We start from the raw sequence: 23385 nt of genomic DNA, 5'->3' as shown, positions 1-23385 counted from the left end.
CTTCATCAAATTTTACAGTTTAAACTTATTTATTTTTGCTTATTAACTTTTCTAGTTTAATATTACATAGTTTAATCTTTCTCAATTCCTCTTTATTTGGGATTAGTAGGACCTAAGAACTATAAAAACTATGCATCGTCTTTGAACAGGAAGTAGTTTTTGGAAATAAATTATGTCCTCGTGTGTGGACATGGGGACTATTTCACTCAAAACTATAATAAAATTACCAAAATAAGAAAATATAAAATAGTTCATTTTCAAGTCTGTGAAAAATCTGAATTACGAATAATGAAGTCCCAAAGTCCACAAGCGAGTACTTAATTACCAAAGTTATACCTTGTTACTATTGATAGAATTTGCCAAACAAAGCTCAGGTCTCAGGAGGTTAATCTTTGTTTTCTTTTTTCTTTTTTTTCTTGGATTTTACCAGTTTTTGGATTTGTGATTTGGATTTACCCTGCCAACCTACCCTGCGGTGCTTTTTCTTCTTCCCAATTTTGTATGTTTTAATTATTCTGCTGCCTGCTTCTGCTACCTCCTCTACTCTGCGCTTGGGTCCAGTCTCTACATAACACTATTTGAGAGTGAAAACCTGTCAAGACTCGGTATTATGGTTAAAGTTATTATTAGATTATATACTGAATATATACAGACACCGTAGAGCCCATGCAGCTGAGAGGAGAAGAGCGCTCACCCATGCTACCAGTCCTGGTACTGGTATCAGTGGTAAAGCTGGCAGAAGGGAACACGTTGTCAGATGTATGAAATGTAATTGTCATATCTTGTCAAGCATATCCTCGTTTTTCAATGCTACCGATATGCCAGTGACATAATTTATTTTTTTTTTCCCTACCTGTCAGAAGCACTATTCAGGTTTTAAATAGAGCTGAATAAATAAAAATCCTGAACAGCTAAGTGACTCATTCCTTCACAACAATGCTGCTGGCCTACAAAGAGGGCGGGATCCACGACAATAAGAGCCCATGTAGCCGAGGGAACACAGAGCAGCGCTAATTCACAGATTTACAGGCAGAAATTGAAAGAAAATTGCCTTTAAATCCTATTGTCCAATTCAAATTGGAAGATTTTTTATAATACCATTTGTTAAGCTCAGGTACAGGATGTATAGAGACAATACAATGTCTGAATTAAAACGCTGACGGTAATCTCAAACCCGTGTATGATTTTGTTCATTTGATATTCCAAACAGAATCCAAAATCAAGTCTTTTTTTTTTTTTTTTAATAAAAAAAGGGTTGCTTTTAATGTGTAAATGTCAAACAGATAAATCAGACTTTTGAACATTTAAAAACTGGGCCCAGGGACAAATTTGATCTTTATGTAATTTTTCAGATTTTCACAATCCAGAAGTCAGTACGAAATCTTTATGTTGCCCATTGATTTGATACATGTCTCACCAGAGTCCTTTTATATGATAGATGGATAGACCTTTTATGTGATAGAAAGATAAATAGATATATGGATGGATGGATAGACAAATAATCCTAAAGGATTCTCAGATGGAGCAAGATCACAAGGCTTGGACAAACTTTTATTCCGGTAAATTTCAACAATTCACATCAGGCATGCAAATCAGACTAAAGGACTGCAGGAGGTTAGTGTACAGTGATAGCTATTAATAACAATAACGTAATAAATTCAACAAACTAATGACAAGCAAATAATTTAATCAAAGTCTAGTACAAAATGGTCACCATTTTAGCCTGATCTGCAAGAGTTAAGTCCAAGCAGAAGGTCAACACTGAGCCAACAAATCAACATCCATGCAGACGAGTCACTAATTCAAGGAGGAGGGATGAGGACAGACGATAGATTTTATCGGATGTCTGTGCTTGAAGGGATTAGCTATTTGGTTTGGGGCAGATAAATAAAGAAAACTGAAGGAAATAAAGAAGCAAGAGCAAGTGATTTCCTTAGCTAGTGGGATCGTGAAGGAGCTTCATTGGAACCATGCTGTACATTTGTTCCAGACATCGTCTTATTATTAGTCAAAGCCAACAGACAAGTATCACTTGATCTCAGGGGGCAATTTCTTTCTATTTCAAATTATTATTAATAAAATACAGACGAGTACGTCACACATGAATTAATGCACCACAACCAGCCACATCTATTTAGCTGGCTCCCTTCAAGACATCTGTTTATATATTTCCTCATTTTACTGCTACTGATCTTTAAGTTATTCCACAAACCAAATAAGTGGCCTCGCAATCATTTTTTTTAAGTTACCTCACCAAACATTTTGTTTTCTGTTTGATTTTGTATTTCTTGTAACTCACAAAGAAAAGCTAAGCTGCACTATCCCTCAGACTTTACATATCTGTGCAACTGCATTTAAAGAGAAAACTCAGGGAGCTCTGATTATGACTGAAAAGATACGTATGTAACAGTGCTTGCATAACTGTGCTTTAGTGGCTACAGTCTACAGTCTGCGACACGTTCATTTTGAATTATTGAGAACAGGAGCACCACTGCACAAATCCATGGCACCATTCAGAAAAGCAGTCGAAGTCTGGACAACAATCAACAATGTGTCGAACAATAACCAATCACAGCCAGACAGAGCAGCTGCAGCTACAGGCTGTTGGAGGGAGATCTACCTGTTAGAATGAGGGCCAGGCACTAAATGCATCATCTCCCCTCTCCATGATGTTTGCAGTGGTTGTGAACTAGAGCGGTACACAAACTTAACGCAGAAAAATATCACACAGGAATAAGATTAAAATATCTTAGGGTATGCAGGGCTTCTGACGGATGGAACAAATCTTTGTCTAGAGTCTTGTCCATACAGCTTATCATCATTTTTGGTTAAAATGATACAATAAAGTAAATCAGGGGAATCAGTGGATAGCAGCCCTTCCCATTAATTCAGCTTTACAAGTCTGAAAGCTTGACTACTTAATGTTAAATAAGAGCATTTAATCAGTGAATACTTTCCATTTTTGGGACTAAAAAAAAAAAAAAAAAAAAAAAGATGACCCAACGTTTTTATCACAGGATCTGCAGGAGATCCCTGAAGCGCATGTGTGTGTGTCCTACTCAGAAAATAAATTACACCAGTCTGACCTGCACCTGACACTAGCCAGGGAAAAAAATAAATCACTCCTCAGACCAAAACTACAGTTTTGGTTATGCATCTATTCTCGACTTTTCCTGTCACGTTCTGTGACCTTCTTTTGATTAATCGTGAAATAAAATGAGGTTTTGCGTAGCAGGTCAGAACTTTTATGAATTTCTCTTTAATAAGGGGCGATCGCGGGACACCTGAATGCAAAAGCAGTCAAGACTAGAGTATGTCTCGCAAGGACGCACGTAAAATATAAAGTTTGTCATTTTGGGATATAACTGTTGACTTACACTGATCAGCTGCAATGTTATGACCACTGTCAGGATAGACCCCAGTGTCTGTGGGATGCACTGGAACAAGCCTGATCCACAGGGGCCCCTCCTCTCAACCCATAGCACTGAAAGGCCCCCACCACAGGACACCCCCAGCAGGCCCATGTCCATTCTCTGATTTTTCTCATTTATTAATAATGTATTTGTTCACAAATTTTCAAGAGCAGCCTATGAGCTTGGAGTTGGTATGCTTGCAGAGGAGGGTTAACCCAGACTTCCGGGCATTCACTTTGCAACTGAATGCATTAGATAAACATGACAGCAGTGACCAGTAAAATGTGACCAAGTAGGTCTGATATATTTCCAGTTGATGATGATGTTTTGACAGCTCCCATTGGTGCTCCATTTCCTCTTTATTTATTCACTAACGCCAGCTATTTCTATTTGGCCAGTTGGTGGCAGCGATGCTATGGTATAGTGAGGATTTAGCATTAAATGGAAGAAGAAACTCTACTGCTTCAATTAAGCCAATACTTGAATTTAAGGTTCACACCTGAACAGAAAGGACATAGTAAATCAGAATAATCTATGAATGTTTGTAAAAGCTACACATGTGGCACCACAAGTTTTTCTTTCCATCTTTCCACAGAGAGCAATGTCACCTCTTTGCATAATATTTACATCTGTTTAAATGAACCCAGGTGTTTCTAGAGACAGTGCAAACTTACTAGAACACAGGATGAATTCAGGCGGATTCATTCGATAGCCTCCAATTAATAATAATAAACTTTGTTTTCTGGCTTGTTTGTGTGTTAGAATTTCTTGGATCACTGTTGAGGTCTCATTTGGGCCCATTTCCACCTGGTATAGACATGAAAAACACATGGACTCTGTTAACCAGGTCCACTGGCTGAAAATGGGTTTCACACCAAGTGTGAATGCAAACAGTTGTGATCAGATGCCGTTATCAAAATATCCAGGCATAGACCACACATGGGTGTAAGAGGGGTTTTGACATATCTACATGAGTCAACTGAAAAAAGTTGCAAATAAACACCTGATTACCATGAAACATTAAATGCAGACACAAAGTTTCATCCTCACTAAGTTTCTCTCACTCAAAGAGGAAACTGAGAGAGGAGCAAAGGGTTGTCAGTGTCAAAAAAATATATTAGCTCCTACCTTATGCTAAATAAGAGGGAGTTTTTTTTCTCAGCATCATTACCAGGTTATGGTTACATTTCCACATAATACTATTATCAGGTGTCCATATGCACTGAAATTAATCATAGTTCCTGGAAACGCAGCAAGGGAGCACTTCAGGGCCAGCACAGAGAGAATAATTATAGTGACCAGCATTTGAGAATTGCTTGAACTCTTCCTACTATTTATACCACTGAGAAAAGTGCAGCTCCTGTTGTGCTGTGTGTGGATTCGTCATCTGGAAAAAAGAAATGTATATAAATATATATATATATATATAGATGAAACCCGTCAAGGATGTTGTCTGGCAGCGGTGTACCAGTGAGTAGCAGTTTATCAGTCTCACAGCTTCGAGGTTAAAACTGTTCTTTTCATCTGCGTATGCTACTTTCCAATTTTGCAAGTACAAAAGACCCTAAACCAGCCAGTGCAGCGCTTACCGGGGGTACTGTCTGAAGTACTCCCAGACTTTCTGTCTGAGTTTGATGAAGCCTGATGAAACCCGAGATTGCTCGGTAATATAAACGTCACATTACTATAATACCAGTTTAGCAGCGAAAAAGCTGAGCAAATCGCATTTCCATTCTTCTTCTTGCTTCTTTTTCTTCCTATTATTATAATACACGTGATCACGTTAGCATGCAGATGTTAGCATTTAATTTAATTAGCCCTGTGCCTAAGCGCGGTCTGAAAGAGCAGCTGGCATAGCACTTTTGTTTAGTATCAGACAGATAACCAATCTTCCCAAAAAACAGTGCCGCTCTCTAAATGTACTATTTTATATTCATGCAGGATATTTGGAGATTGTACGGTGTGTACCTGTGAGGTGCTTGTTATTTAGATGCTCATAAACGAGACAGATTTTTATTTATCACTATATCTTGGTATGTGGTGCTGTAATCTCCACAAGGAAGTATTTGATGTTGACAAGGTTACAACCTGGCATTGGCTCATCATAAACCACACCTTGATTATGTGGGAAGCGAGGCCCTGGGTGGCACTGTAGATTAATTGGACTTGAAGACATGCCAACATTGGCTTCCCCCCTCGGGAAGCTTTTAATATGCAGAGGGTTGTCAGTATCTGACTGTCATGTCAAACGCGGCGTTTAAATTTAGGAACAACGTGATGCGCTATCACTGCTATTATCGGCTTCTCATAACACGTACGGCAGCTTGTTAAACAAGCACAGCACCACTACAGCGGCAAGACAAGACGGAAATAAATAATGAATAAGTTCAGAATACAAAATGACCTATTAGTTAGACTCCCATCCACAGCAAAGTGCTGTTGGCCTGCCCCTCGCCTTCATTTGAATGCCGATGAAAGACTGCACATAGTTTCAATGGAAAAACACACACAATGTGACGCGTTAACGTCGAAGTATTCCAGCGCAGCAGATAATCTGCACAGAGTTTTCAGCGAGTCCCTCATTCATGCCGGCCGAGTTAAAAATTAATTAACAACAAATGTGGACAGAAAGCAACAGGGATTCATCAGTATTCAACAACACAGCCGCTCTCGCTTCCATGTGCTGCATCGCTTCAAGATAGATCCACTGAGCGAGCGGCCTTTCACAGCCACCTGCTCCTGTCAGAAGAAGCCCCGCAACCGTCGCCATCTGAAAAAAACTGCAGATTGTGATACATATGGACGTACAAATGATGGTATCAGATATCTCTGTTTGGGGCTGGTGGTTCAGGTGAGCTAAGTATCGCATGCAGCAGAAATATCGTAACAATGCGTCCAGTGCGAGCCGTGTTATCGTTTCTCACGTTTTTCCACATCTTTCATTATGTTTTTTAGTTGATATGGGTTCCACTGTATTGTTTGCATTATTATAGCAGCCAACTCACCTGTAATGGAGTTATTTCAATTGTCAAACTCTCATGTATCAGCTGTATTTTATATGTGCGTCCTATATTACACCTATGTCAGATTTATGTATCTGTGTCTGAATCATTCCTTGTGCTGTTCTCTTCTCTCTCTTCTCTGTCTCTACCCGGCCAGCCTCAGGCAGATGGGTCCCTCCATATGAGCTGGGTGCTGCTCAAGGTTTCTTCCTGTTTAAATGGGGAGTTTTTCCTTGCCACCGTTGGCTTTATGCTTGCTCTGGGAGTTTCTACTGTTATGGATGCTATATAAATAACACTGAATTGAAATTGATTGAATTAAATATGAAAAACAATAAAGACATAAGTGTCTCAGTGTTAGGGAATAAAAATAAATAATTTTTTTTATACATTTATTATTAAAAATAATTTGAAAGGTGCTGCTCACAGTGACAAACCCACTGAGAATTACCTAATAGTCTGCTATTCTTTTCAGTTCTGCAGATTTTTAAACGGCTTTTATACCAGTGTTTTGGGTTTCATGGCTTCACTGTGCTGGGTCAAGGCGACACAGTGGTGTATTAGTTGCTTCACACCAAGAACCTGCGTGCGTCAGGCTTCCTCCCACATCCCACCGATGTGACTCAAATTTGTCCATACACATGGGCGTGGATGGTTGTTTATCTGTCTACATTAGACTGCCACCCTGTCTAACGTGTACCCTGCCTCTCGCCCAATAACAGCCAGGAAAGGCTCCAGTCACCCCTTGCAGCCCTCTTTAGGATAAGCAGTAATAGATAATGAAAGAATGAATGTGTTGGCTCAATCGCAGCCCCCTAAACAGCCTCATTTCAAACAGCAGCAGGTAGCTCATTTCAAAAACTCACACTGTAAACGACCTGCTCAGGAGCAAACAGCAGGCGGACTGCATGCCGAACATATTCAATATTCTGTGACCATATCCTTGCCAAACCAGCTAAAGGTGGGTTGATAACAATGCACACAATTAGTGCATAAACATAACAGCCAGCCTTGTCTGGTTGACCACTAGTTGCTTTGAAAATATCCTACAGATACTTGAACAGTTTTGGATCTAGTGAATTGTCAGGCTGCATCCTGCTGGGGATGGATACTGCAATCAAGGAGTGTCACTGCTATAGGGTCGGGGAGGCCTGGTCTGGTCTAGGTGGGTGGTCTAAGTAACAACCGTGCCAATGCCAAGACCAAATGGTCCAAGGGTCCAGCAGGACATTATATTGTCACAAGATGGTCAACGTTATTCCCTTCACCTGTCAGATGTTTTTAATGTTGCGGCTGATCTGTGTACATGGGCTCGAGGGCTCATAGTCCTTATCTGGACTAGTTTGCCAGGGTCACAGGGACACACAAAACGGTCCATCATGTTAAGGAGTTTCAAGGTAGAATAGATCGTGTGGTCTACAGGTGGACTAGTGGAGCCAATTTAAAGGTCAACCTCTGATTTATTATCTCGTTTAGTAGTCTTGTTTGGTCTGGTGCTATTATTCAACAGTGACAGTTTAATTTTAATATGATCTGACGTAATCTAATAGAGCTGAGACACATGAATGCCACTTGCTTTTTCCATAGATGGTCCTCGGTGGACATTGTGTCAATAACAATTGATGGTAGGGTTTTACATGCAGGTGTTCTTAGGGACTTATAAGAGGCAGTCTAAGCATAGAGCATAGAGGCAGCACAGTAGTTATTATGATTAAAACTTAACAGTAAAAACAAGACATTTTAATGACAAAATTGCAATTGCGAAAACATACAAGAAGCAAAAATATACATAGGGTTTAAGTTGCGGCTTCATGCAAAGTACAAAGTAGTTGCACAGTAATGTTTGCCAAATAGTACCAAAGTTACGGATAAAATAATATTTATCCATGTACAATAATGCAGAGACAGTTCAGTGGAAATGAAAGAGAATTGTTGCCGTGAGATTCTTTCATACGACAAAGAATTTATGGTGACTGATCTGGGGAAGTCATCACATTGCTGGGACATGGTTGGTTACTGATCCAGCGAGTTAACAGAATAAAGCAATCTTGGGAGACTTCATGTATATTGATTATTTAAAGAATAACTAACTTTTTTTTATAGCAATTCATAACCCAGTAGCATAGTTGAAGATGCATATTTGCTATATATATTTTTCACATTTACAGCATCTCTATATCTACATCTCTTTTTTTCTTACCCAAGACAAAAGTACAATAAGAATAATATGCAACTGGAGTAATATTTATTTTGTGTGTTGCGTGTGTGTCCAAAATAAAACTGCACTAACAAGCTAGAAACATCAAGTCTCATAAAATAAAGGTACACACACGAGATATCATAGATATCAGGCTGTACTATGACTATTTTTTCTTACCTTCTTTTTGTTTCATCATAAAATCTAGCAAAAGTAGCCTCAGCATGTAAAGAAAGCAGACAGAGACATTTTAGTGAAATACTCCAGTCACCAGTTAGAATCCCAGCAGACTGTCTCCAGCAGCCAGCAACACCATAACAGAGCCAAGTCCCATTGTTTAAAATATTCACCAAGTCCAGGGGAACACTGAACCAATGAGAACATTGTCATCTTAAATAAATTAGTGGCTACGCAGCAAATCACCATGAAAATGTGAACAAAAAAAAACTACAGGGAGATGCTCCAGGTGGATGCCGCTACTCCCCGACACACTGAACAAGATGAAGGGAAACTATTTTTTGGCGTAATGCGGCGCAAACGCCTCACTCTATCCAACTCACCAGACCACAGGGACCCTTGAAATCTGAGCAGAAATATGATGCCGTCCTGCAAGCTGTGGTGCAGCCAATAAATGTCAGGAATGGATTACAGTCCGTGTTCCAAAATGAACTATAAAAGGAGAGAGGAAGCGAGGCTGAATTCAATCCACGACCCCTCCCTTGTTCGGCCTGCTGTTTTTGATTCACACTGAGGTTAATCACTTTCAATAATCTACTGCTTCCCCACAGGGGAGCACAGAAGCATGCCAAGAGCAAAACTACCCAAACTCCCGCAATACGGAATATTCACCATGTCACCTCATCAGACACAGTGAATTGTGCCAGAGTATTGACTAGATATTTGCATTTTTACTGGCATAGCTATCGGCTGATACGTGGGTGCGTTCACCGATACATACACACACACACATATATATAATATATATATATATATATATATATATATATATATATATACACAATTTTTCCCCCCAGCAAGATTTACAGAAAGGTGCATCCACACATGCTGTGGACCCGTGCAGCCCATACATTGCCCCTCCCCCACTAGCAGAGTGCATGTATGCATAAGGACATTAAATATTCTTTGAGTTCAAGAAATGTTTTTGGTTAAATTGAGACTTGTAACATTTGTTATTATTGTGTCATTTTTCATCATGTAAATGTTGGGACAGAAGCAGCATCGGCTCCAAATATTGTCTCAATATTGTCTCCAAATTGGTATCAGGCCTAAAAAATCCATGTGAATCGATCTCTAGTGTTGACGGTGGTTATGGCTAAGGGTAGGCAACACTTCAGTGCAACTACACAGGAAAATAACACACCAAAACCTGCCAGTGGTAAATTTCCGTGTTGCTTGTGACCACAGTGGAGGCAGGCAGCATACTGACATACACCAATCAGGCATAACATTATGACCATCTTCCTAATATCGTGTAGGTCTCCCTTGGGCCTCCAAAAAAGCTGTGACTCATCAGAGAATGGACATGGTCCTTCTGAGTTTGGGATCTACTGATTTTGAAGGCCAGGTCAACACCTCCTGCTAGGGATGGCTGCTGTCATCAAGGAGTGTTATTGCTATGGGGTGAAGGTGTGTCTGGTCTGGTCTAGGTGGGTGGTACATATCTAAATAACATCCACACGAATGCCAGGCCCAAAAGTTTCCCAGCAGAACACTGAATTGTCACAAGATATTCACTGGGTCTAATGTTTGGCTGACTGCTGTAAATGACGAACAGATTTATGTCAAAGAATAACTATTGTGGGGATGAGAAAACTTCGAATCACGTTTGCTATACTGCAAGCTGATAATATTTAGTTTGATTTGTGGACAAAATGGAAAGATGAACGGGACAAATGACCATTCATCTTTGTCCACGCCTTCCTGTTGGTTGCTCACAAACAACATCCCCTCCATCATACATTTATTTGCTCTTTTTGTTCCACATCTTTCAGAATTTATAGTGGATATAAACTTGAACTGTGCCCATGAAAATGCTTATATTCTTACCGATAACACGGCTAACTGTTTTTGCCTCGCCAGCCATAAATCAAGCAGCTGTAAGGCTGTCTTGACCAAAGTCTGTTCACATCCATTTACCACTGATAATGCCTGCTGTTCCACCGGGTCTCTAGGGGCCACAGCCAGATCTCTTCATAAATAATCAGACCTGCTCCATCCTCTAGTTGAAGCTCTGCTGAGTGCTAAGAAAACAGTGCTGGGTATTAGCAAAATGCTGACATGAGGCACGGAGGAAGATGAACTTCCATCATGTAATGCCTTTGCTTATGTGCACATTAGCTGTAGTTGACCACAGCCGTAACAGTCAGATATCTGGTGTTGTGTTCAGCTGGTTGGAAAAACAGTTGAGCAAATACAAATTACTGGTGGTGTTAAGCGTAATGCCAAAATTGCACCAAGTTTGTTTGGACTGGATGTAGCTGTGCACGTTATTGTGATTTGACCAACTTACAACTACTCCAAACACTCTCCACTGGAAATCCCCATGGAATCGAAGGCCCTCAATGGTCACCATTAAACACAGAAACCACTCCCAAGCATGTCTCTTTTCTTTCTTCTGAGAGACAACAAATTTGTCTTTGTTCTCCACGAAATCCAGACGGATTCCACCAAGGTCAAAGTTGTTACTGACTGGCCTCAACGCACCTCCCCCAAACGGCTCCAACACAACTGGGGTTTCCTTCCAGCTGCCTCATCCTTACTCTACTTACTGAATCCCATGAGGCTGTTTTTTGGTGGACAAGGACGAGTGGTTGCCCCTTTGTTCCTCCTTCTCTCATGTGCTGTCATTTGCTGAGAGGAATAATGAAGTGATAATTCTGGTAAGTCGGGATGGTGAAACCATTTATAGTTTGGATGTATCGCAAGAACTCTAAATGCATATGACAAGCCAATGAAGTCAATGTGAAGTGGGCTCTGTTCTCCAAGTCCATATTATTACTGTAAAGAAGGGTCTAAGATCAACAAGCACAACGGTCTCTCTGACAAGTTCCACTACACCCCCGACACATTGACCATCTTGTGACTGTGAATACAGTGTTCTGCTGGGAAACCTTTGGACCTATCATTCATATGGATGTTACTTAGATATGCACCACCCACTGAGACCAGACAACGCACCCCCGCCCCATAGCAATGACACTCCTTGATGGCAGCAGCAGGATGCAGTCTGACACAGACACACACAAAACGTCTTACGAACAACTCAAAAAAACATGAAAAACAGCCTCCAAATTCACTAGATCCCAGACTGTTCAAGTATCTGTGCGATGCACTGGAACAAGCCTGATCCACAGAGAACCCTCTCCTCAACCCACAGGACCCAAAGCCACCTACTAACAACATCCTGTTACCAGATACCACAGGACGCCCTCAGAAGACCCATGTCCATTCTCTGATGAGTCACAACTGTTTTAGAGGAACAAGGAAGACCTAGACAATATTGGGGAGATGGTGATAATGTTATGCCTGATCAGTGTATAATCCCAAGGGACAAGAGATATCTCTTGGGGTTATTCACATGTTCATGTTTCAGTAATAATTCAAGTTTCTTTGCCTACTGCCAATTAAATTCAGACCAGGCACTCCCACCTGTCCTGATTTTCCACCAGTTGCATCACCTTATTCTCCACTCACTCAGTAATTCACTTGGATAGCCAGGATTGACCAGTTGACGGAGTTTTCAAGTCTCCCATAGGTTTGGTTTGTTTTTGTTTGCTTTCTTCACCTTGAATTAGATTTTTTGCTTTGTTTGCTTGTAATTGAGCTACATGTCGACGTAAGAGCAAATTTAAAAACAAAGTCTTCTGACTAAAATATTGCTAAATGGAATCATAAGTTATAATTCATGCAGTCCATACTTAAAGACATCAATTAAAACAATCGTAAGGCATTCCTGTGGAAACACAATAACATAAAAAGAACAGGTCATATTCAATGACATCATCATCCAAAATACAAACACTCCCTGTACTACATAACTGTATTTGTGTGTTTTATGTCCAACACATCTCTCTCTCTTGCTACTCTTTTGCAATGTGTGGCTAAAATAAGATGAGCACTTATTAAACCTTCTTACAGCAATACGGTATGTCCACTTAGTCAGAAAGTTAAACTCCTTGAACGCTGCATGACATGAAATACATGTCCATTAATTTGTAATCTTAAGATGTGCTTACTAAGTTGTAATATTAAGACTGACATTATTTGAGTAAGTTCAAATTGAATTTCAGGGTCAGCTCTTCTAATTAAATGAAACCTACTTGATCATTTGTCCAGAAAACCAACTGCATGAGTGCAGCTACTCTGTGGCATTGGGAGAATATTTTATTAAACACTATCATTTGCTGTCGTCCCAATCTATTGCCGTTCGTCTCCTTTGCAACTGTTCCACTCCGACACCTATCTGTGTCCTGTTAGGAGGAGGCACCATAAAAACCCTATAAAAGACTCTCTATACACTTGCCTTTACTGCTTTCATATTTCTGCCACAGGCTCTGTACCGCACAGCCATAAATTTCAATCCTTATTACATAACAAGTCATTGAGGATGGATTGTGTCCCGGTGAGTGACTGGGTAATGCTTTTCTTGAAATATTGCTCATGAGGCAAAATGAACCATCTAATGGAGCTAATAACATCATTGCTCGAAACAATAAAGACATTAGAGTCCAGTATGGTTATGCTGTGAGTTGCATTACACCATTTCATGTTTTCTGAGGTTGCAGCAGCTCATAGTGCAAATCCCAGCAAAGAACTGCTAAAGTCATACGCAATCTTGATCAAATACGGCGTGTTTACAATATTAACGTTTAGCCCTTCTTCTACATGCTGCCCAATGCAATGTTTTAATACTTTTTTGTTTAGTTTACCAGTATCTTTTTAACTTTATTTTTGTTAGTATAGAAAGTACTTCATATTGTGGAGTAGTGGGAAGGCATGTCCATGTCAGCTTTGCATGCGCCATATTAATCTAGATATTTAATTTGACGTAAAACATTAGTCATGAGTCTCAAAACAAAAACGTATTGCAAATGCATGCAAATTCAGATGTCATTGCTGTGCTATATTTTGCCAAAATAAGGGGAAAAAATGTAAATAAGTCACGTCATGCCCCATTTATGTAAATTAATCTTCCTCTGGTGTTTCCACTAGGCAGAGCTTTGACTCTTTAATAGCTGCTGGTGGCCATGTTTGCTTGTCAGAAGCATTTGTTTTCCTGCAGAGTGCTAGCACACAGCTACAGCAGCAGGTCTGTGTGGAGGTTGGACTTGAGCCCTGATTTCAGATCTGCCACATGGCCAAGTGCAAATAACTGGCAGGTGGTGGTGCAGGATATTCATAAAATATATTTATATATATGTGTGTGTGTGTGTGCCCACAGTGTTGCATGGGACAGTCCCTAACAGGATCTATTTCGAAGTCAAGTAAATGTTAACGTATGTTTGTTAAGTGCATTGCTTTAGAATGAAATATTTTGTAATAAATGATGAGACTGTGATACATTCTCATTTTTAATTTTTTGTTCAGACTGTGAGAATGTATTAACAGTATATAATACAGATATTAACATGTAAAAAGGGAGGCATGATATCTCTAGGCAGTTTGTACAGTTTTCACAAAGCACAATTGAATTGATTTCCTTTAGCACACACTTTTGTGCTTGTGCCATGTCTTTTACAGCCCTTTTAATGTCCCATGCCAGTTTGGGAAATGGTCAGTCTCAGGACTTTGCCCCAAGAGACTGGGATTGGATTCTTGTGTGAGACCATTTAATTTTATTATTACACTTTAGTTTCCATTCCGCTTCCTAGTTAGCTACGTATCATTAACCAACAGTTGTTACAGTCTCACAAAAAGGCTGTCAACCTAGAAATGAGCTTGTCCTCATTGTGTGGCCACTGGGAGTCGCGTGGTCAATGATGCAGTTGAATACCAAAACAAACTACAACTAAAGGAAATAATCTTTTATAAAAGCAGCCAAACTGCCCGTCACTTCGAGACAGGCGGCCCTATACACCCAGTGCAGAATTTGCTAAGGTACATACTCTGTATTACCTCAGGTACCAACCTACCCTTTCTGTCAATGCCATTGTCAATTACAACTTTGATGATAGCTGTCCTCCTGGTAACAAAAAGAGACTTATGTAAATCTATCACACAAACAGACAACCATTCACATCCACACCTACTGCCAATTTAGAATCACCCATTACCCCAACGAGCATGTCTTTGGAACGAAGCCAGAGTACCGAGAGAAAACCCTCGCAGACACAGGAAGAACATGCGAACTCCACACAGAAAGGCCCCAGTCAGATTCGAACCCAGACCTTCTTACCATGAGTGAATGGTAACTTAACAAACTTAAGGTGCTGCAAGAAATGCAGGGAACATGTTGAATTATGTGGAACTGAACAGTGAACAAAATGGGTAACATCGTAGAAGACTTAAGAGAGAACAATAGGAAAGACGGGGTTATATATACACATGGGCTAACAAGACACAGCTGAAACTAATGAGTGCTGAGCCAATCTGACAATCAAAGAAGGGGAAACACAGGAATAAAAACAGGACCAGAAACGCCAAGGAACAACTTTCCAAATTAGAAACAGGAAAAGCAAACAGGATCACAGAAAACACCCAAAAGACCAAACCATGACAAGCAATAAAAACTTTTTGGCGAATGTGATACCTTGCAGTCAGTTCTCCTGGTCTGTCTTGTGCTTGCTTGTCAACCACTTCCATGGCTGTGTGCTCAACATTTGTACCAGACTGAAAAAAAAAAAAAGAAAAAAAAAGACCTGATTTGTTACGCTGATAAAGGCCAAGAGGCTTAAAATACTAATAATATAGTAAATTGCAACTTGGAGAGAAGTGCCTTGTACATGTACAGGTGTTGCGTTTGCATACATACACATATGTAGGAAATGGAAGATTCTGGTTTGAGTCACATGGTACTTTTTACATCCATGTCTACCTCGTCTCTGATTAAAACTGATTAGCTGAAGACACTGGGCGGTATTGATTCGCATCTCTCGGTACATATCCATCAAGTGGTTCAGCCAGGTCTTAGCATAAATATTTTATATTAATAACTATTGTCCATTTAACTTAAGATTCTTTTTTGCTTAGTTCTTAGACTGACAAATGTTGGCAATGGAGGGAGCAATGAACTGGGATGAGTACCGGCTACGGGGCTCTTCCTTAACGCTTGCTCTGGGGGTTTCATGCTCTGGGTTCTGTAAAGCATCTTGAGAATATTTGGATTGTATCTGATGCAACAAAAATAAAAGAAAACTGAATTGAATTTTCATTTTTCAGTTTGGTAAACATAAATATGACGCCTGCATCGCATCAATACAGTAGTGAAGGCCTTGAACAGTTGAGAGGGGAAGCTTTTACATTCAGAGAGCATCCAGGGGCACATCCAGGTCACAGTTACAACACTGGATTCTATTCATACAAAACATCCAGCAGTTTGGAGCTGAGGGGAAAGGAGGCTTCGTGGAGGAGGACGGGGACTGGGGATGCTAATTCAACCACTAAACTATGTATGCGTTAAACTACACTCGGCTAAGATCGCAACAGTTTAGCTTCAATCAACCTCGGGATGTGCCTCGGCACCAGCCCTTAGCTCAGGTTTAGGCTTTCTGCTCTGAAGCCTTATTAATTGATACACTGCAGTGAACAGCAGGCGTATCATTGTGAAATGGGAACAAGCAGTACAGCCGCGTGATTGAGTCATAACTGACAAGAAGAAAAGACGAAAGCTCTGAGCAGTAACTCGAAATACAGTTGTTCATAAATTATATAATCCATTATTTGAAGAGAGTCACATGGGGAGGTGGAGCCTAACCCAGCTGTCATTGGGTGAGAGGAAGGGTACACTCTGAACAGGCTGTCATTGGACAAGAGACCGGTGACCCCAAACAGGTCACTAGTCTATCACGGGGCTAACACAAAGATGCAAACAACCCTTCAAACTGACATTTAGGGTCAGTTTAGTATCACCAATTAACCCAGCGTGCATATCTTTGGAATGTTTGGAGGAAGCTGGAGCAAACTCTCACAAAGTCTGCACAGAGAGGCCCGAGTCGGCTGGTGGATTAGACGATAGACTGTATAAATGATTGTATAAACGCCCTGTTCCCACTTCTTTGCATTGGCCGAACTGAGGCTGTTTTCCACTGGATACGGGCGGCGCCATCTTGCGACCTTGGAGCCGGAGTCTGTGCAGTGCCCGGCCACACTTCCGCCAGACTCGCTAATTGGTTTAATTAATGCTACACTCTGCTCTACCTCCACCAGTTACAAGGCAATGTTGCATCTCTACATTTTTAAAAATTGTTCTTATGGGGTTGCTTTACAGAGCAGCTGGCATTGCAACATGTGGTTTCAACTATGTCACATCCTGTTTCCTTTGCATCAACTAACCAAAACATCACCTATCCAAATAAATTTACATCTTTGAAAAAAAAAACGTATTTGACTTCTGTTTTAGTGTTTTAGTTTGGCTCAAGTCCCATCGTTTCTTGCCAAGGCAACAATGCTACGCCCTGTAATTCTGTACAGCCTTGGCTTCGACAAAATCTCTTTTGGAAGCACTGCTTACTCTGAAATGAGTGTCTATCAAAAAAATAAAATCAAAAAATAAATAAATAAACTGTCGTCACACATGCTTGATTCAAAAAAGACTATTACTGAGTTCAAGAACAGCCTCCCTTTTTACATTACAAACTATGACAATATGTCTAGAACTATTAGATTCTCAGTCATCCAGGTCATGGTCAATCAAGTACTCAGACAAGTCCACTTAGCCTTTTACAGAAATTAACCTGAGCATCATGGCATATACAGCCTCAAATCCTCCACATATTGTATGATTTAAAGTTTGCATTTCCCTAAATACAAAAAATTGCATAATGTGCAAAGGAGAGAAGAAACAGCTTAAGTTTCCATCACAGAGGTCATTTTTGATAACGGCAGATATCTTGTGTCACAGCGGGGAGATGACAGGCCTGTTGGTGCTGATAGGATCTTGCCCACGTTCTAAGGTGAAATGTAACAACAATACAACAACAACAACACTGTGGTCACACTTTGGCTGAACAGAAGAACAATGAGTGGCTACTGCTCCTGAGCGAATGGAGGGAGAAAAACCGAACTGGTCTGTAGATTAGTCAGGTAGCGCCGCCACTGCATTTAAGAGAAAAGCAGAAGTCCCGTTGTATCATGTCCACGGGAAACATACAGAGCACGTTGCTACTCTCAGCACAAACTACAACAGAATCCACTGAAGTGAGACTGAGTCGCTCATAGTCTTGAGATATAAATGGAAACAGGCTATTTATCCTCTTTCTCTAATGCAACCATTAAGTATTTAATGCATTTTGCATATTTATTGATTCAAGGAATGGAAAATACTCAGAACCGTGCTCTCTTTTTCAGGAATGCCTCCTTTATAGTCACACAACTATAATGTACATATGAAAAGCCCACTGCAGTCACGATGTGATATGCTGGACTACTAAGTCATTACAGCGTCTCGGGTTAAGGGTCATACTTAATGGTACGTTATATATTTATATTATGAAGTTCAAATGTGGCAAAATAAAAAAAAAAGCGACAAAGAACGGCGACTTCGACGACTACACAACTCAACGTTCTTTGTTGTTCTAGAACATGAAAAACTTATTCATCACAACAATGACCAAACTCAGCGATTCAGCTGAACACGAAACGGTTTCTTTCAAAAGTTCTTCAACCTTCCACACAAACATAAGACATAAACTGTCATAAATTTCTTGAAGATCTCAATGTGCGTGCGTCTCGGCTTATCTCATCGTTGAGCCGGGGTGACAGCAGAGAGCAGCCATCTGTGTTGTTACAAAATTTATGATTAAGAAATGTGTTTTTCTTTGAGAATGGTGCAGTTTTAATCTGATCTGGTTTAGAACACAACTGTGTCACCAGACAAACAAATACTGAGCCAAGCATATGTTCTCGCTTGTGTTCACAAGAGAAAATGTCAAAATGTTTCCGCTAAGGCGTGATGTACGGGAATTTTCCGGGTTCAGGTTGCATTAACAGTCCCAAGAGTGAAACACAACTGATTTCACAAAGTGATTAAATTCTGAAAGTTGTCATAATAAGAAATAAAAAAAACAGATTGCCAAATAATAGCAGTACTTTCCACCCATATGTTTTTGTACTTGCTCGTGTTTGAAATTACACGCTATTTATGGCAGAGTGAGCTCAGAGTTGGAGGTGAGACGGACCACATACAGCTGTGATATCAGGATGTCAAAATCGCAGAGCAACACAGACCAGATTCGCTCTGACAGATATGAGCTAATAAGTGGAACTATCCAACACATGTAGTAATCTGTAAATATGGACGCATTTTAAACAGCAACTAATGTGGCTTCTGTTTATATATATATACGCACACATCAATCAGCCGCAACATTAAAACTACTGACAGGAGAAGTAAATAACATTGATCATCTTGTGACAATACAATGATCTGCTGGGAAACCTATGGACGTAAACATGTACCATCCACCTAGACTAGACCAGGCAATCCCACCCCATAGCAATGACACTCCTTAATGGCAGCATCCATTCCCAGCAGGGGGACTCACTCAGAAACACACAAAAACGGTTTAGGAACAACTTAAAAAAAGAACAACATAAGGTGTTGACCTGGCCTCCAAATTCAATAGATCAGAAACTGATCAAGTATCTCTAGGATACACTGGAACAAGCTTGATCCACAGAGACCCCTCCCATCAACACATAGGACCCAAAGGCCCCCAGTAACAACATCCTGTTTCCAGACACCACCATGTCCATTCTCTGATGAGTCACAACTGTTTCAAAGGCACAAGGGAGACCTACACAATATTAGGAAGGTGGTCATAATGTTATGCCTGATCGGTGTGTGTTGTTAAGTATGTAGCTGAGAAGTGATGAAGGCTTAAAAACCACTGTTTGCGTTCCCATTTCAAACTGTCACTCATTACTACTAACTAAACACAATTATTAAAAACTGTATATGATATATAACCTGCTGCTGATAGGTTGCACTAATTAAGTGAAGTCAGGGTCATAATCATTAGTTGTTGGAAAACACAACACATTATACTCATACATACAGATATACAGTCTATATTCCATGGAAACAGTTGCCTTTTTTGTACAGACAACCAGTTGACCTTTTGTTAATCAGTGCCCATTAACAAAGGTGTTAAATAAAAATAAACTAAACTAAATTTCAGCATTCTGCAGATAACATACCTGAAATGCAAAAATAAATGGAGAAATTCTTCCTTTGCACAAAATTCACTTGCAATTTTATTTTTAAACTATTTTAGAAACTGCAATTTCCCCAGTGTGGGACAAATAAATCTTTTCAATTCTAGATAATGCTGCACAGCACTGATAATGATTATTTTTGTTTGCAAAAACAAGTTGAAATAGTTGTTGGTGGTAGCGGTTCAATTTGTATACACGTGGAGGTTTCACTGTATTGTGCTACTTTTGGCAACAAAACCACTGTGCATGTGTTTATGGTCATGGTTAGGGGTAGAGGTAAGTCTACATAAATTCCTCAGTAACCCTAGTCGCTCTCTCTGTCTGTCTTTTAGTACGTGAGCGTAACAGTGATTTCATCCAAAAACCAACGCATGCAGGCACAGACACACACTCCCTCCACCTCCCCTCCGTCCGCATCTCGTTTCTGTGACTCCACCTCTTCTCCGGCCTCCCTGCCCTCGCTCCTCTTTCCCTCCATCTGTTGCTGCCCTTCGCTCTGTCTTCCTCGCCCCTTATGTCTCCTCCGTCCGCCTTAATTAGGGTTTCTGTCAAGTCCAGGTAAACTGACATCCAATTCTCGCAGGCGTGCAAGGCGCTCGTATTCCTCTTTTCCATCCTTTATTGATTTATTTAGCCTTAAAGCGCTTCAATTTTCTAATCAGTACCATGAGCGATCCCTGCCTCAGAATGGGGAGAGAATGAACAATAAAGTCACGAAAAACAAGCGGGTGACATTAAGCATGCAAACGCACTGCGCCGCGCACACTGACAACACAACGGAGCTGAGACTGAAGCAAAGAGTAAACAGCCTGCTGGGACTCTTCTCTTGTAAAACGTGTATTAAGTGGGCTCCACTGATAAGCCACAACATTATGACCACCTTCCTAATATTGTGCAGGTCTCCCTTGAGCCTCCAAAACAGTTGTGACTCATCAGAGAATGGACATGAACCTTCATATGGTGTTCTTGCAACCGGATGTTGTTAGTGGGGGCCTTTGGGTCCTATGAGTTGAGGGAAGGGGCGTCTGTGGATCCAGTGCATCGCACAGATACTTGAGCCGTTTGGGATCTAGGGTCCAAAAGTTTCCCAGCAGAACACTGTATTGTGTCAAGGTGGTCAGTGTCATTTACTACTCCTGTATGTGGTTTTAATGTTGTGGCTGATCGGTTTACGTGTCCTTCACATTCGTTATTATAAACAATATAATGCCCATTTGAAAACCTCTCATTAGTCTGCAGAACGCAAGTATTTTCATACATGCTGAATATTAATTAATTATTTATCATTATTAATATTATTAAATAATTAATTAATAATACTCTAACCAGCAAGACGCGTTAATTGGAAATACATATTTATTTATGTTTTTTAAGACAATGAATTCTGCCAGAAGTGGTCTATGACCCGATCGCAAGAGACAGAAACCCGAGGACTCGTCTCTCCGTTAAAGGCAAGTAACCGAACTGACGACAGACACAAATATATAGGTCTACAAAGACGTGATGAAATGAAGCTGCTGCACAGCTTTCATCCGTAAATGCACCGTTCGCATGAAATGACGCGGAACAGAATTGGAAACAAAGATTCTCAATGATCAGCGCAATTGCGAAGAGATGCCAAACTGAGATTGTTAATCTTCCGAATTCGGGGGTGCTGTTCATCACAAGAACAAATAAAAAAATAAATACATAAATAAAAATAATTATGTGGCCCAGCCTTACAATAGGAAACACTTTAAATTAACTTATAATTCACTAAAAAAAGAGAGCTCTATTTCCAGTCAAAATCGTTTCATCTGCAAGAACCACATTTGTATATAAGATGTGGTTACACATGATTATAAAATTATTCATAAATAAGACAATTTAGATAGACATGTATTATAATTGTTGTTGCGAACTGCGGGCACAATTAGACAACATTTAAGCTCCCCGTGAGACGTGACATACATTGTGTAGCTCATTTTGCGTTTCTTTTTTTTGTGTCTGTGTGAATTTGCAGAATTCTGAATATCCTCGGATGTTGCGTTCAGTATCAACTCAGATGAAAGTGAGAGTTGTCAGACTCGTGTGAATATGTAATTCGGTCTCTCATTCAACGCGTCCATTCTGCAGGTCGCTGCCTTTTTTTTTCTGATTCGTGCCAATGCAAAGCAGTTGGAGGAAGGATAGTGTAACTCACCATTTCTAGGGTTCCCTGCAAGTGTTTGCATCTCGGAAAAGACGTTCGCGATGGATGGTCCAAAGACCGGAGACAGTTAGAAAAGAGTCTCCGAATTCCTCCAGTCCCGCGTAGCACCTACTCTGAATCCCCACCGATATCAACAGGGAAGAAAAAAAGAAGAAAAGAAAAAGAAAAGAAAAAAGGAGAGAGAGATCCGTAAAAAGCACAGTGAGGAGTGTCACATAAATCCTGCGCCCAGCTGCTGGGCTGTGGAGCTCCGCCGTCTCAGTGTCGGTTATTGTTCCTGTTCCTGGCAGCGGTGTGCTCCCTGAACCGTCCGCGGTGCCTGCTCTCTCTGATGGAGCAGCATCCCTCACACTTTGCCCGTACACACCCTCGGGAGGTCTCGGCTGCGTTCGGCTGTTTCCGGGATCTGTAGTGTAGGCTGCCAGAGGAGCCTCCTTCAGCATCACACTGCCACGCTTCTTCGTCGAAATATTATTTGGCGTGAAAATATTCACGAGGGAAGTATGATCTGCAGTGAGCTGAAGTCCAACTGTTAACGTCAGATCACGGTGCACGTGTTGTGTGACAATTCTCTCTAAAATAAATAAATAAATAAATAAATAATTTTCTCACAACTCTGACTGTAAATCGGTGGTGTCCAAATTGTCCCCAGTGGAGGTCGTGGACCAAAATGTTAACTTTGCAGCACATTAAGTTAAGTAGGTATACATAGCATGCATGTGCAAAATATACACTATCAGTAAAGCAATATATACTATTAATTATGCATGTGGCAGCGAACCAAACTATCTATCCGGTATTGACAAAATTCAAAGTGTTGCTGAACAAAGTTGTGCTATTGTCTGGAAGACCTTCGTGACATCTCAAGGGTATAACCTGGTTTTGCACCAAAGTTCAGCTTTGCTGTCTGGTAGTGGAGGATTAGGTGCAGCTCTTTGCTTCACATCACCTGGTGCAACTTGCTCTGTTAGCTTCACCCTGCCGTGCCGCGACGCCAAATGTTTCTTTAAATTCGATGCTGTGTTTTTGACTTTGTCTCCAACACAGAGTGTAGAGTGAACCTTTTTTTTTAGCTGACACAAACTCAAAATAGTGGTGGTATTTCCGACTAGAAAACGCGCATCTCTCTCCTCCCTCAATTGTTATGTCCCTGAATGGTATTACACGTGAGTTGTCCTCACTCTGAAA

The 23385-nt window shown here is 40.5% G+C and overlaps 1 protein-coding gene across 28 annotated transcripts in view; it reads right to left on the bottom strand.

The window, feature by feature from the left end:
- ptprfa (protein tyrosine phosphatase receptor type Fa) overlaps positions 1–22525 on the bottom strand; it is a 211834-nt gene extending 189309 nt beyond the window's left edge. For 20 of the 28 annotated variants that reach the window (XM_047588230.1, XM_047588239.1, XM_047588234.1 and 17 more), the window contains exon 1: positions 22189–22524. The gene's annotated coding sequence lies outside the window, so the exon portion shown is untranslated. Of the gene's footprint in view, positions 1–22188 lie in introns of all 28 variants that reach the window. The other 8 variants (XM_047588233.1, XM_047588235.1, XM_047588241.1 and 5 more) reach the window with 2 other exon arrangements.
- Between the last annotated feature and the right edge of the window lie 860 nt (positions 22526–23385).

This window comes from Mugil cephalus, chromosome 6, assembly GCF_022458985.1.
Source record: "Mugil cephalus isolate CIBA_MC_2020 chromosome 6, CIBA_Mcephalus_1.1, whole genome shotgun sequence".
NCBI classification, from domain to species: Eukaryota; Metazoa; Chordata; class Actinopteri; order Mugiliformes; family Mugilidae; genus Mugil; species Mugil cephalus.
Note: the sequence above shows the minus strand (reverse complement) of the source record. Positions and strands in the feature narration are given on the sequence as shown.